The 16,204-nt window shown below is 37.4% G+C and overlaps 1 protein-coding gene and 1 long non-coding RNA gene across 8 annotated transcripts in view; one reads left to right on the forward strand and one right to left on the reverse strand.

The window, feature by feature from the left end:
- The window catches only part of RASAL2 (RAS protein activator like 2), a 388,065-nt gene that overhangs the window by 86,080 nt on the left and 285,781 nt on the right, over positions 1-16,204 (forward strand). The window lies entirely within an intron of this gene.
- Positions 9,220-15,040, reverse strand: LOC146400153 (uncharacterized). Of its 2 annotated transcripts, none has more exons than XR_014816327.1 (2): positions 13,080-15,040; positions 9,220-12,652 (listed from the first exon to the last, which is right to left on the reverse strand). It is a non-coding gene; the product is annotated as an uncharacterized LOC146400153 (long non-coding RNA). The 2 variants fall into 2 exon arrangements; XR_014816326.1 differs by having other exon boundaries at positions 9,220-12,361; positions 13,080-14,978.

A 16,204-nucleotide genomic window follows, 5' to 3' on the forward strand; every position in this document is an offset into this window, starting at 1 on the left:
ACATGCTGAGGATGTGGCTATGAAAAGAAAAAAAAAAGTAATTATAATACCTTAAGTGATATAAATGAAAAATAATGAGGAAAGTAACTTAAAATAAAATATGTATTTCAATGTGTAAATGCTCAAGCATGACTACATTAGAAGACACTATGTAGTCACATGCTTACACCTTTGTATGGCATCATCAAGATTGTGGCACTCTCAAATGCAGATTGATAAAACTCGCTTCCTTCAATGGCAGTTAAAATACCACATGTAGTGCTGCCATTGGCAACATGATTTTGGAAAAAGGTAAACAACCTTGTAAAGTTCCAAACAAAACAAAATATAACTTTTATTTACTTGATAATTACATTCCTAGAAATTCTAATCCTATTAAAATTGTACAAAAATACCTTATATTTATTTGTAGAATAGATTTAGGGTTTTGGCTTAGATAATTATGAACTAGGTTTCTACCTACATGAGTATTTGGTAGGACATTCTTCACGGCATGGAAATATCCATGCATTCCAAGATGTCTTGACATCATGTCATCCCCCTTCCCCAGCACAGTGTGGAGAGAACTCTAGACCCCAGTAGCAACCTCTAGATACTGTCATAACTAAAATGCCCTCAGGGATTTCCAGAGTGCCTCCTAGCGGGGTATAGACCCTATTTTGAACCATTGCGCTGGGGATATGGTCAATGGCAAAGTAGTTCTGACAGTCCACTCTGACACTAGTAAGGCATTTGTGGCCAATCATAGTATTCCTGCATCCAGAGATAAAGGTCTTTACAACAGGATACATGGAACAAGTGAGCTGTAAAAGGCCATCCTCACATTGGAGCATCCATCAAAATAGAGCATTTGCTTTGGCTGGAAGTGTATAAATTTGTCTTTCTTTTTTAGGGCAAATGGTCCTAATCTGGGGTTTGGGTCTTCCTTGAAGTTGCACAATTTGGGCAAATAGACCATAGTTTTGAATAAGTAATTAAAGGAGCCCATGAGGTCTTGACGGAGTCTGACGGGTGTGGAAGGAGTCCGTTCTCTGAACCTTGGAGCTCATTGGCACTCCCTGAGGTTGACTGAGGTTAGAGTAGCCTTACCTTTACCATTGCACTTTTCCTTTTTGACTAGAAGAAGTTAGGGATTGAAATCCCATAATTGAGGACATTCATTTTTAAAAATTTAGGTCTCTTGAAACGGTTTCATTAAAACTCAGAGGAAAAGCTGACATATTGTCATTAAATCTTTATCCTGCCACATTCCAGAAGAGGAATTTTAATTATTGGTAAAGCTTTCCAGTTATCAGTTATGACAAACAAGCTTAAAAAAAGAGTATTTTATCTTATAATCAAGTCTAACGTAAAAAAAACTGAAAAACGAAAGACGTTTCTCTTTATCTCTACCTTTTTTTGTTTGTTTGTTTTTTTAGGGCTGCACCTGCAATATATGGAGGTTCCCAGGCTAGGGGTCTAATCACAGCTGCAGCTGCCAGCCTACACCACAGCCACAGCAACACCAGATCCGAGCCACATCTGCCGCCTACACCACAGCTCATGGCAATGCCGGATCCTTAATCCATTGAGCGAGGCCAGGGATCAAACCTGGGTCCTCTTGCATGCTAGTCAGATTCGTTTCTGCTGAGCCACGACGGGAACTCCTAACTCTCCCGTTCTTTCCAGTTATTCTGATATGTGTGACCTTAGTTCATATCTATGGAAGTTATTTTTAAGAGAGGCAATGACATTAGGCCAAATTTTACAGTCAGTGTCGATGTAGCCTTTTTCTTTGGTCTATTAATCAACTTTCAGGAAAAATCTTTGTTTCTTAATAAATGAGTATATATGAAAAACCATTAGCATATAATCTTTTTCTCTTCCTGGAGAATGGCAGAAATATTGTTAGACTTCTCTCTAAATGCTTAATGTAGGTCATAGAGTATATCCTCCTAGTGGTCTTTTTAGAATAGCTACATCCTTTATCTATCCGTATCTTTCATTGTCTTAACTATTTGGGAATTGATTTCAGGATTCTCTGTTCTAATATTTGTTATATTTCCTTTTTTTTGGCCATACCCATGGCATGTGAAAGTTCCAAGGCCAGGGATTGAACTCACACCACAGCACTGATGACCCTGGGTCCTTAACCCACTAAGCCACCAGGAACTCCCATATTTCCTTTTTTATTTGCCATCTAAGATTAATGTCTACCTGATAATACAGTTTCTATTAAATTGTATTAAATTGGAAATTTCTAAAAGCCTTAATCATTTTTTGCTAAGATAAAATGTGTATTTTCTAACACATATCTTGAATAATGACCTAGAATGTCTTTCAAGTAAGTATATCATTGAGGGAAGAAAAGTTAATGGCTTCTCTTATCAGAGTGGTACCTAAGTTATGGATTCTGTAGGTTAGATGAAGTTAAACTGTTTCTACATTAAATTCCCTAAATGATTAAATTGTGTTGGAGTTGAGTTATAATTAGGTCAGTTAAGAAGGCCTAAACAGATAATAAATGAAAGGCTAATTGATTTCCTGCTTCTGCCTCTGGATTTAAGCAGCCGAAAAAACTCATGCGTGAATCCTTTGACTTTGGCATTTACTTTCCAAGGACAATTGCAGGCAGCAGCTAGTTCCTTGATGAGCTAAATTCAGCTCCTTCCTGAGTTGGCTTTAAAAAATAATCATCATTTCCAGATTTCAGCCTGAGTTGCCTGTTTTCGTTTTTTTTTTTTTTTTTTTTTTTCCTTTTTAGGGCCGCACCCACGGCATATGGAGTTACCCAGGTTAGGGGTCTAATCAGAGCTGTAGCCTCCGGGCTACGTCAGAGCCACAGCAATGCCAGATCCAAGCTGCGTCTGCGACTTACACCACAGCTCATGGCAACACCGGCTCCTTAACTCACTGAGCGAGGCCAGGGATTGAACCCTCAACCTCATGGTTCCTAGTCGGACTTGTCTCTGCTGCACCACGACGGGAACTCCTACCTATTTTTAAATTAGTAAAAATTGTTGTCAAATCTGATTCCTGTATGTTGCTACCCAGAGCCAGTCACAAGAATGTTTTAGGAAAGTTTTACTATTAGGTGGAGCTTTTATACTTCTGTAACTAAGGTGAGATAGAATAAATATAGTACTTGGCACATTATTGTGAATGGGGAGATTCTGGATTTTAGAGCCAGTGTCACTGATTTGACTACTGACTTTAGGAGAACAAAATTTTCTTAATTGTTGTTTCAATTTTCCCATTAATAAAATGGAGAGAATGATCTTAGGTCCCTTTTACTTCCATGATTTTAACATGTTTTCTCTTTCAGTTAAGTTAGGAGAACAGTTAATTATTTCCATATAACCTCCTTCATTTAGCTTTGAAAATTTTTATTAACTTTTTAGGGGGAAAAGTCATATAAGTGTGGAAAACATTGTAACAACTACAAGGAAGTACAGGAAAAGGGAAGTTCTCTTCCTACCCTAGACCCTCCCAGTTTCTCAGGCCTCTCTCCCAGGGCTGACCATTAATGCCGTTGTAGCCTTCCAGAAATATTCTGTGCATACATGAGCACATATGTGTGTGAATGCATGTTTGTGCCCACTTTTCACCAGACATTTATTTTATCTTTTACTTTATTCTTAATCAACTTTTATTTTGTATTATATCTATTTTAAGCATTGACATTCTTTTGAAATAAATTATACACAGATAATAATAGCTGTAGAATCTCATGGTTATTACTTAATAATTAAATAATTAATGCAGGTTTTTTTTGCTAGACCATTACTACACTTTGCTCTTTATTAGCACATAACTTATGATCACTTAATACTTTTCTTCTGTTTTAAAGTTGATGTGAAATTATGTGATATTTCTGGTATCATTTCACTTTTTCAAAGAACAATAGTAATTAATGGTGGTAGCACTTTATATTTTATACACTTTTTTCCATTGGGTTCAAGTGTTTTAAAAATCTACTTTGTCAAAACTTTCCACTTCCGCTTGGCACTGAAAGTTAGGTGATATTTTCAGAGTGGGAACATTCCATGTCTAAGGTTTCCTAGTCCAAGAAACCTGTCAGAGCTAATTAATAGTTCAGGCCTCTTTGCCTCTTAATCTGTTTTGTCTAGGCAATCAGTAATTTTGGTAGTTACAACCTCTCAATACACTGTCCTTTTTACCTTGCTGTTTTCCCCCGTATTTAGTCCAGTTATACATTCAGATGAACAAATTTTAATGTGATTCACAAAATACATAAACATTATCAATTCTCTCATAAATTAAATAAATCCATGCCATTTAACCAGGACAGGCAAATATATTTCGTGGATGTTTCTACTTTCCTGGGCTTTTGTACTCCTTACTGACATATCATTAATAATCCTTCACAATTCTCTTTTCTCTGAGCTTAGACTCAGCCTCAGACTCTTTAATATATGCATTAGACAGCCAGTGCTCACTAATCAGAGTTGGTTAATCGTATAATATTAAACCATATATAAAATTAAATCATATAATATTAAACCATGTATATCAGTTGCAGTTTTAAAATTCTGTTTAGGATTCTGTTGGTGTAGACCTTTATGTGGAAAACCGATATAAATTTTGCTCTCTCCAGAATCTTCTTCCTCTGAATTTTTCCTTCACTTTTTTTTTTTTTTAAAGGAACAGTGGGTAACATGAGTAGGTGACAGAACAGTGTCTTGAATACAGGGTGTGGTACTGCCTCTGAATTACTCAGTCTCCCTGCTATTGGAAAAAAAAATACAATGCCTGAGTTATATCTTTGGAAGCTAGTACTTTCTGTGGAACCAGTAGGCTTCAGTATGATCTTTTTCTTAAGTTATGTTAATACCATATCCAGATCCTTGTTATTTGGGATTCAGTAATTATCCTGTGAGCTTGAATTACATCTAATATTAATTAATATATGTTGAAGCTTAATTTGTCCTCATTTGTGTATGTCATTTGTTCATTCACCTACCATGTGCCAGGGAACATGCTACATCCTGAGTTATAGTGATGAGTAAGGAACAGACAAGGTGCCTGCTCTTATGGAGCCTGAAGTTTCGTTACACAGACAGTGAACGTATAAATATAAACTGGTAATATAAACACAATAACACCACTGGTACGTGGTGTTAAGGAATATGACTTTCACTGGGAGATAAGGAAAACCTTCTGAGGAAGTGATATTTGGGTTGAGATGTAAGTGAAAGAGCATTGGGAGAACATTTCAGTTTGAAGGACGGCCTTAGAAAGGCCCTCTGAACCCTCCTACACTGTTGGTGGGAATGTAAATTTGTACAACTGCTGTGGAAAACAGTATGGAGGTTCCTCAAGAAACTAAAAATAGGAGTTTCTGTAGTGGCTCAGCAGTGATGAATCCAACTAGTATCCATGAGGACACGGGTTCAAATCCCTGGCCTCTCTCAGTGGGTTAAGGATCCCGTGTTGCCGTGAGCTGTGGTGTAGCTCTGATCCGGTGTTGCTGTGGCTGTGGCGTAGGCCAGAAGCTACAGCTCTGATTTGATCCCTAGCCTGGGAACTTCCATATGCTGTGGCTATTGGCCTACAAAGACAAAACTAAAAAGCAATCAAACAACAAAGCTAAAAATCGAGCTACCATATGCAGCAATCCTACTCCTGGACATGTATGTGGAAAAAACATAATTCAAAAAGATACATGCAGCCTGATGTTCATGGCAGCACTGTTTACAATAGCCAAGACATGGAAGCAACCTAAATGTCCATCAGTAGAGGAATGGATAAAAAAGATGTGGTACATATATGCAGTGGAATAATATTCAGCCATAAAAAAGAACAAAACAATGTAATTTGCATCAACATAAATGAACCTAGGGATCATGATACTAAATGAAGCAAGTCAAAGACAAAGATCATTATTATATCACCTATATGTGGAGTCTAGAAAATGATACAAATGAACTTCTGGTATTGCTTTCCACACCTAATCTGAATTTCTCTTTTTCCAGTGGAAGCCAAAATTTGGGTTCAGTGGTCAGAAGAAATGGTGAACAGGTGAACCTCATGGTGAACCTAAGCATTCTTTACATGCTTAATTACAGTTACTAAATGACCTCTATTCCTAACTTCCCATTTCTGGTACTTCCTCATTGGTCTTATAGCTTTCTGAATCCTTCCAAGTCACTTCTCAAAAAGTTTGCATTTGTATGATATGTAGTGGTGGCTGACAACTTCAACAGAGGAGATAATGAAACCTGTAAATTTGGAGTAGATGCAAAACAAATTCGCAATGATTGGGCAATATTGTATGAAATACTGTGCTAATTTTTTCTGTTTATAAATTCTGAAGGATCCAACAACCCTAACAAAAGTCCAACACTTTTGTTATTATACTTTTTCATTATGGATTTTATGACTTCCAGAGTTTTTTAATGCTCTACTTCTCAGACTTTATTTCTGATACTGTAATGATATTGCTGTCTCCCAGATACTGAGTAAGTCTCTGTGTCTGGCATTTTGCTAGGCGTTTTACTTATACTATTTGAAATTCTTAAAACCGATTTGCAAGGTTGGCGTGACAGGCCTGTTTGAGAAACATGGAAACTAAGGCAGTGACATGTTGGTGAATGTTCATTGACTGGGTCCTGGGGTGAAAAAGCCCTGATTTGTAGCATATACTGATTTCTGTGAGGTAAATGCTCCCATCATGGCTGATTTCAGGCTGTCAGTTGACTTCAGACGGAGTCAGTGAAGGAGATTCGGGAAGAGATGCGCACGACTGGACTGGCTATAGAGCAGTAGGAGCAGGCTCTAGTATGCCACTGACTAAGACCCTAAAAACAAAGCGGCTTTTCTTTGATAAAGGCAAAATTCACATTCAGATCAGTCTAATTTTAAAGACTATACTCTCTCTACAATACTCCTTTTCCTTTCTGGATAAAAATTAATAGATACTGTTCTTTTCACTTGAGGAAGACTGAAAGAATTGGAAGAGAATGGAGTGAGAACGGCAGTGGGGAAAGGAGGAATAAAGGAGCTTTGCAATTGAAATTTGAGAGTAATTGATTCAGACCATATTGAAGTTGGAGGAGAGAAAAATAAGCCTTCGTGAAGTGGTAACTCAAGTTTTACTAAAATGACAGCAACCTACAGTGTATTTTTTCACTCTCAAGAGGCCCCCCCCCCCGAATATAAAAATGATAGTAGCGGCCACCACATCTGAAGTGGGATTGTGTGCAGATTACCCCCTTCCTGGAATTGATGATCTATTCTTACCACTCTTCTTCACACCACCTTCAGCCAGTGACCACATCATTGCACACAAAAACAGTCCAATAAAGTAGCTAATGTAGATAATAAATAACAATCTCTCATTCACGTGACACAGAAAATAACCACAGTTTTCTGAGGTAAAAAAGAAAGCCAAATAGGCTGTCGTATATTCAGCATTTGCAAAAATTGCTTATTATAAAAAGGGGAGAGAGAAGGGGTTTCAGAGCACGTCTAGAATAGTCTTCATTCATTTGAATTTCTCAGAAACTGATTATGAAGTATTTATTAATCTGGATGCTGTATCTACAGTAAAATCTTACTACTACATGTAGCTTTGAGACGTGTAAGGTGCCGGATTAAAACTTTTTTTTTTTTCTGTTCTTTTTTAACCAAGAGCTCTTCTTTATTTTTTTTAATGCAAAGGAAATTTTATTTTTACTAGTATACTAAAGGATAACATGTAGAAAACAATATTTGTTTTCAAGCTAGATAGGAGAATTTAGTGTAAAGTGGTATACCTTTTTTGAAAAAAATTTAATTTTATTGGAGTATAGTTGACTTGTTTCAGGTGTACAGCAGAGTGAATCAGTCATACATATAAATATATCCATTCTGGGAGTTCCCGTCGTGGCGCAGTGGTTAACGAATCCGACTAGGAACCATGAGGTTGCAGGTTCGGTCCCTGCCCTTGCTTAGTGGGTTAACGATCTGGCGTTGCAGTGAGCTGTGGTGTAGGCTGCAGACGCGGCTCAGATCCCGCATTGCTGTGGCTCTGGCGTAGGCCGGTGGCTACGGCTCCAAGTGGACCCCTAGCCTGGGAACCTCCATATGCCGTGGGAGCGGCCTAAGAAATAGCAAAAAGACAAAAAAAAAAAAAAAAATATATATATATATATATATACCCATTCTTTTTTCCCACATAGATTATTACACACTATTGAGTAGATTTTCCTGTGCTATACAGTAGGTTCTGATTAATCATCTGTTTTTATACAGTAGTGTGTATATGTTTACTGTTGTTTTTTAAAATTAAAAGCTTTATTGTGGTATAGTTAATTTACAATATTGTGTTAGTTTCTAGGGTACAGCAAAGTGAGTCATTTATACACATATTTTTCATTATAGTTTATTATAAGATATTGAATATAGGGCCATAGGCTATACAGTGGGACCATGTTTACCCATTTTATGTATGGTGGTTTGTATCTGCTATCTTGTTTTAATTTTAATTTCTTCAGTGACATGATATTGATTTTTTCATATGCATATTTGAAGATTTTCTTTGATGAAGTGTCTGTTTAGATGGTTTGCCCATTTTTAAATGGGTTATTTGTTTTTCTGCTGTTGAATTTAAATTTTTTCTTTGTATATTTTGAAGACAAGTCCTTGACCAATTGTGTTTTACAGATATTTTCTTGGCGGAAAATATGACTTGTATTTTTTCTTAGCAGTATCCTTTGCAAGGCACAAGTTTTTAATTTTAATAAAGTCCTACTTAATCAATTTTTTCTTTCATGGATTGTGTACGTTTGATGTCTTATTTGAAAACCAAATATAAACCCCAGGTCACATAGAATTTTTCCTATGTTTTCTTCTAGAAGTTGTATAGTTTTGCATTTTACATATAGGTCTGTTTTCTGTTTTTGGTTAATTTTTGTGAAAGGTGTTAGATCTGTGTCTGGGGTCATTGTTTTATGTGTAGACATCTGATTTTTTGGAAGACTAGTCCGTTTCTCCATTGCATTGACATTTTGTTTTTGTCAAAAACCAGTTAACGGGAGTTCCCGTCGTGGCGCAGTGGTTAACGAATCCGACTAGGAACCATGAGGTTGCGGGTTTGATCCCTGCCCTTGCTCAGTGGGTTAACGATCCGGCGTTGCCGTGAGCTGTGGTGTAGGTTGCAGACACGGCTCGGATCCCGCATTGCTGTGGCTCTGGCGTAGGCCGGTGGCTACAGCTCCGATTCAACCCCTAGCCTGGGAACCTCCATATGCTGCGGGAGCGGCCCAAGAAATAGCAACAACAACAACAACAACAACAACAAAAGACAAAAAAAAAAAAAAAAAAAAAAAAAACCAGTTAACTATATATCAGTGGGTCTGTTTTTGGGCCCTTTATTCTGTTCCATTGATCTATTTGTTTTTGTTTGTTTTTTGTTTTTGTTTTTGTTTTCCTTTTTTTATTTTTATTTTTTACATAATAAAATGCATACATTTAAACACACTTACATTCACACAGATTATTATATCATGGATCTTAAGAAACAGATTGACTCACTCCCTCTGAAGAAGTGGAATGGAAAATATGCTGAGACAAATAGGAAATTTATTCTATACTTTATCCCATTTTGTATAGCTTTCATCCTTACTATTTAGTATTATCTATTGCATTAAAATTTTTCTTTAAAAATTAGCATTATATTAAAATTATTACATTATGCAACTAAAATTTATAAAGAAGAAAGCCTTATGTGCCATTAAATATTTTATATAGCATAATAAAAAGAATAACTTAACTTGTAAGAATAACAAAAATAATATACCCTCTGAAAATAGGTAAAATATAAAATGCATAAATTGGTTAAAAAACAGTGTAGCTATATAAATATGTCCTCACAATTTGTTACATCTTATTGATTCTTCAATATAGGCATTATACCATTCTAGGTGATGTGATAAACAAAACATTGTAGACCTTACATTGTACCATGGAGAGAAATGGTTATTAATAATACAGTTGTAGAACTGTATTATTTAATTGTGCAGTCACATTATTCAATTATAATTATCATACATTCTTTGCTGGAGAGGAAATCAGAATCAGATCTAGGAAGACTTCAGCATTCCAAGAATGATGTCAAATGACTCCCTTCATGGTGGTGGATTATGCACCTATTTAGTATGAGATATATTTCTTCTCCAGAGATTCCTTGTTTGTGTATCAAGTGTAGATTTTTGGTTTGCAGTTACTCTGAAGTTTTGATATGAGTCTATATGTATATGAGATTGTTTTAAGTTGTTGTTCTCTTAATTGCAAGTTCATCTCCAGTGTCCTGCATTTGTGCCCACCTCTTCTCATGATCTCTGACTTTGGTGGTATGATTGTGCATGGATGATTTCGTATCTTTACTGTATATATACTTTACTGGTGAGCCTTGTCATTTGCGGAATTTTTGTTTCCTGTTGCCGTCTTTTCTTTTCTGCCTAGAGAAGTTCCTTTAGTATTTGTTATAAGGCTGGTTTAGTGTTGCTGAATTCTCTCAACTTTTGCTTTTCTGTGAAGGTTTTGATTTCTCCTTCAAATCTGAATGAGAGCCTTTCTGGGTAGAGTATTCTTGGTTGGAGGTTTTTTCCTCTCATCATGTTAAGTATATCATGCCACTCCCTTCTGGTCTGCAGAGTTTCTGCTGAAAAATCTGCCGATAAACTTACTGGGGTTCCCTTGTATGTTATTTGTTTTTTTCCCCTAGCTGCTTTCAAGATTTTCTCTTTGTCTTTAATTTTGGTTAGTTTGATTAATATGTGTCTCGGTGTATTCCTCCTTGGGTTTATTTTATATGGTACTCGTTGTGCTTCCTGGATTTGAGTGAGTGATTCCTTTCCCATGTGAGGGAAGTTTTTGGCTATTATCTCTTAGAATATTTTTTCTGTCCCCTTCTCTCTTCTCCTTCTGGCACCCCTACAATATGGATGTTGGTGCATTTCATGTTGTCCCAGAGTTCTCTGAGACTCTCTTCATTTCTTTTCAGTCTTTTTTCTCTTCTCTGTTCTGCATCTGTAATTTCCACTAATCTGTCCTCCACCTTGCTTATTTGTTCTTATGTCTCCTGTATTCTGATGTTAGCTACTTCTAGTGAGTTTTTTGTTATTGTATTTTGCATCTCTTCTTGTTTTAGTTTTATATCTTGTATCTCTTTGGTCAGTGTTTCTTGTAAGTTATCCATCTTTGCCTCCAGTTTATTTCCAATGTCTTGCATCATCTTCAGCATCAACAGTCCAAAATCTTTTTCCTGGAGGCTGAGAATCTCCTCATCACTTAGCTGGTTTTCTGGGGTTTTTCCTTTCTCCCTCATCTGAGTTATAGTTCTCTGTCTTTTCATTTTTATAGGTTTTTGGTGTGATTACCTTTTTATAGATAATAGAGTTGTAGCCTCTCTTACTTCTGGTGTCTGCCGCCCTTGTGGCTGAAGTCAGTATGGGGGCTTGCTGTAGGCTTCCTGGTCGGAGGGGCTTATGCCTGCGCACTGGTAGGTGGAGCTGATTCCTATCTCTCTGGTGGGTGGGGCTTGGTCTCTGGATGGGATTAGAGGCAGCTGTGTGCCTCAGGGGTCCTTAGGTAGCCTGTTTACTGAAGGGCGGGGCTGTGATCCCACCTGGATTGTTGTTTGCCCTGGGGCTTCTCAGCACTGACTCATGGGTGGGGCCAGATTTTCCCAAAATGGCCACCTCCAGAGAAAGCTGCTGAATATTCCAAAGAGCTTTGCCTTCAATGTCCTTCCCTCACAACAAGCCACATTCACCCCTGTTTTCCCAGGATGTCCTGCAAGAATTGCAGTCAGGTTTGCCCCAGATCCCCATGGAGACTTTGCTTTGCCCTGGGACCCAGTGCACGTGAAATTCCATGTATGCCTTTTAAGAATGGTGTCTCCATTTCCCCCAGTCCTGTGGAGCTCCTGCGCACAAGCCCCACTGGCCTTCAATGCCAGATGCTCCAGGGGCTCTTTCTCCCATTGCCAGATCCCCACATGTGAGGGTTTGATGTGGGGCCCAGAACTCTCACTCCTGTAGGTGAGTCTCTGTGAACCAGTTAGTTTTCAGTCTGTGGAGCTTCCTACCCGGGAGGTATGGGGTTGTTTATATCGCAGAATTGCCCCTCCTACCTCTTGATGTGGCCTCCTCTTTTTCTTCTGGAGTAGGATATCTTTTTTTAAGGTTTCCAGTCCATTTGGGTGAAGATTGCTCAGCCTTTAGTTGTGAATTTTGTTGTTTTTAGGAGAGTAGTTGAGGTCCATTCCTTCTATTCCGCCATCTTAATCCTGTCCTCCTCCATTGATCTATTTGTTTATTCTTTTGCCAATATCATGCTGTCCTGATTTCTGCAGCTATATAATACAGCTTAAGATCTTACAGTCTTACAGTGTGGCCCTTCATCTTTGTTCTTTTTCAGTATTATGTTGGTTATTCTTAGTCCTCCCCCCCAACTTTTTTTTGGCCTGCACCTGTGGCATATGGAGGTTCCCAGGCTAGGGGTTTAATCGGAGCTGCAGCTGCTGGCCTACCCCACAGCCATAGCAACACCAGGTCTAAGACTCTGGGGAACACCAGATCCTTAACCCACTGAGCAAGGCCAGGTATTGAGCTCAAATCCTCATGGATACTAGTCAGCCCCTTAACCCACTGAGCCACAATGGGAACTCCCTCTTTTTCCATTTTATAAAGCCTTAGGAACAGTTTGTTGGTATTCACAAAATAACTTGCTAGGAATTTGATTGGTGCTGTGTTTATATAGATCAAGTTTGTAGAACTGACGCTTTTTTAGTAGCAAGTCTTCCAATACATGGACTAGCTCTCCATTTCTTTAGATCTTCTTTGATTTCTTTCATCAATATTTTATAGTTTTTGCATATAGATTATGTATTTTTTTTGTTAAATTTATTCCTCAGTATTTCTATCATTTTTGGGGAGTAGGTGAGATGCTGTTATTAATGGTATTTTAAAAAGTTTCTATCAGTGTTGCCATGAGCTGTGGTGTAGGTCGCAGATGTGGCTCAGATTTGGTGTTGTTGTGCCTGTGGTGTATGCCAGCAGCAGCAGTTCCAGTTCAACGCCTAGCCTGGGAACTTCCATATGCTTCAGGTGTGGCCCTAAAAAGACAAAAAAAAAAAAAAAAAAAAAAGAATTTCTAAGTACAATTGTTCCTTGTTGGTGTATAGGGAAGCAATTGACATTTGTTTATTAATTTTGCATCCTGTGACCTTGCTATAGGTTCTTATTGATACCAGGGTTTTTTGTAGATTCTTTGTGTTTTTTGTCCACAGATACCCATGTCATCTCTGGAGTAGTTATTTACTCATTTTCCTTACAAGACATCAGGTTGTTAATGTTTGAATTTTGATAAGTTATTTCTTTCAGGAAATATTTTACTTAAATTATCAATTTTATAGGCAGAGTTGTTTGTAATATTTGTTATCCTCGTAATGTCCATGTGATCAGTAGTTATAACTTCTTTTTTTTCCTTGATACTCATAATTTGTGTTCTATCCTTTTTTTAGTTTCTTTTATTTTTAATTTTTATTGGAGTATAGTGGACTCACAATGTTGTGTTAGTTTCAGGTGTACTGCAAAGTGCATCAGTTATTCATATACACATATATCCATTCTTTCTCAGATTCTTTTCCCATATAGGTTATTACAGAATATTGAATAGGTTTCCCTATGCTACACAGTAGGCCTGTGTTAGTTCTCTATTTTATATATAGTAGTGTGTGTATCTTAATCCCAGTCTCCTAATTTATCCCTTACCCCAGCATTTCCCTGTTGGTAGCCATAAGTCTAATTTTGAAATTTTTGAGTCTGTTTCCGTTTTGTGAACAAGTTCTTTTGGTATCATTTAAAAAATTAGATTCCAGGTATTAGTGATCTCATATGATTCTTGTCTTTGTCTGACATACTTCACTTAGTGTGATAATCTCTAGGTCCATCCATTTTGTTGCAAATGGCTTAATTTCATTCTTTGTGGCTGAGTAGTATTCCATCGTATATATATACCACATCTTCTTTTTCCATTCCTTTGTTGATGAACATTTGGGTTGCTTCCATGTCTTGGCTATTGTTAATAGTGCTACAGTGAACATAGGGCTGCATGTATATGTATCCTTTTGAATTATGATTTTCTCTGGATATATGCCCAATAGCAGGATTTCCAGAGAAGACATACATATGGCCAAAAACTACATGAAAAGATGCTCAACATCACTATTAGAGAACTGCAAATCAAAAACTACAATGAGGTGTCATCTCACACCAGTCAAAATCACCATCATCAAAAAGTCTACAAACAGGAGCTTCTACCTTGGTGCAATGGGTTAATGATCTGGCTCATCTCTGTGGAGTGGTGGGTTTGACCCTGGTTTGGCAGTGAGAGAAGGACCTGGTGTTGCTGCAGCTGTGGCATAGGTCTCAAATATTGCTGGGATCTGTATTCCATGGGTGAGGCTGTAAAAGAAAAAAGGAGTCTACAAGCAATAAATGCTGGAGAGGATATGGAGAAAAGGGAACCTTCTTGCTCTGTTAGTGGGAATATAAACTGGTATAACCACTGTGGACAACACTATGGAGGTTTCTTAAAAAACTAAATATAGAACTATTGTATGATCCAGCAGTCCTCCTCTATCTTATTTTTGATTAGCCTGAGTAGAGATTTAGAAATTTTATTAATCCTTTCAGAGAACTATATTTTGGTTTTGTTGATTTTTCTCTGTTGTTTTGCCATTTTCACTTCTATTGATTTCTTTTTTTTTTTTTCTCCTCTCCTTGTCTAAGGGCCAGTGAATTCACTCAGCTCTATTTATCCCAAATATCTTTTTTCCCTTCATTTTTGAGAGTCCCTCCACACCCAAGTATAGAATTCAGTATGACGGTTGTTTTTGCTGCTCATTAAAATATTGTTCCATCATCTGGAAGCTTAATTTTTTTTTTCTGACTAATAATCTAGTTATTCTCATGTTTATTCCTCTTCATGTTGTGTGTCCATGGCATATGGAGGTTCCCAGGCTAGGGGTCAAATCAGAGTTGTAGCTGCCGGCCTACACCACAGCCACAGCAACATGGGATTCGAGCCACATCTGTGACCTACACCACAGCTCATGGCAAGGCCGGATCCTTAACCCACTGAGCAAGGCCAGGGATTGAACCTGCATCCTCAGGGATACCAGTCAGGGTTGTTAACCACTGAGCCACAACGGGAACTCCTATTATTATTCTCTTTATAACTGTTTTTCAGCAGTTTAATTACAGTTGACTCTTGAATAACACAGGCTTGGACTACAGGGGTCCACTTGTATATAGGTTGTATTCATATACTAAGATCTGTGGTTGCTTGAATTTGGGATATGGAACCAGGGATAAGGAGGCTGTCTGTAAAGTTATGCGTGACACTTAATCTCCTGAGTTTTTCAAGGATCAACTGTATATGTGTCTTGGTGTGGTTTTCGTGGCTTTATCCTCCTTGGGATTTTTAGTTCAAATTTTTACAAATTTCAGACTTACTTCTTCAGCTTTATTCCTGGCCCCTCCTCTTTTATCCTCTCCTTCAGGAATTGCTTGATAATGTTCCCACAGACTACTGGTTGTTATTTTAATCCTCCTCTCCCATCTCTGTTTTCCAGTTGGTATATTTTGAATTGCTCTCTTTGAATGTTTACTGATATTTTTGTCTGTGAAATGTAATCCAAACGCCTGTCTATTGAGTAAAATTTTCATTTCAGATACTGTATTTTCATTTTCTGAAATTACATTAGATCCTTTACAAATATATTCCATTTCCTTGCTTGTTATCTTGTCTTCCTTTAAATCATTAAGCATATTTTTATAACTGTTTAATAGTCTCTGTTAAGTCCATCATCTCTTTCATTTCTGATATTATAACTACTGGCTAATTTTTCCACTGGTTATTTTTCTCATTTTCCTACTTCTTAACATGGGCAGTAACTTTTGATTGGATTTTGAACAATGTGAATTTTACATTGTTGATTTTTTTTTTGCTTTTTGTTTTGTCTTCCTCTATTTAGGATTGAGTTTACATTTATGGAGAATCAGCCTGTTTTGAGGCCAGACATAAAACTGTTAGGATGGTCTAATTTAGTCCTACTGCCGGTGTGTGACCCTTGGGGATATCTACAGATGCTTTGGACATTAAACAAGATTTCTTCTTCTTTGGTTTGAGGGATCTCACATGTCTTCCAGTC

This window comes from Sus scrofa, chromosome 9 (assembly GCF_054392235.1).
Source record: "Sus scrofa isolate SSC_HxYL_T2T_F1_AM1 chromosome 9, Sscrofa_HxYL_maternal_Yorkshire_Landrace_v2.0, whole genome shotgun sequence".
Taxonomy (NCBI): Eukaryota; Metazoa; Chordata; class Mammalia; order Artiodactyla; family Suidae; genus Sus; species Sus scrofa.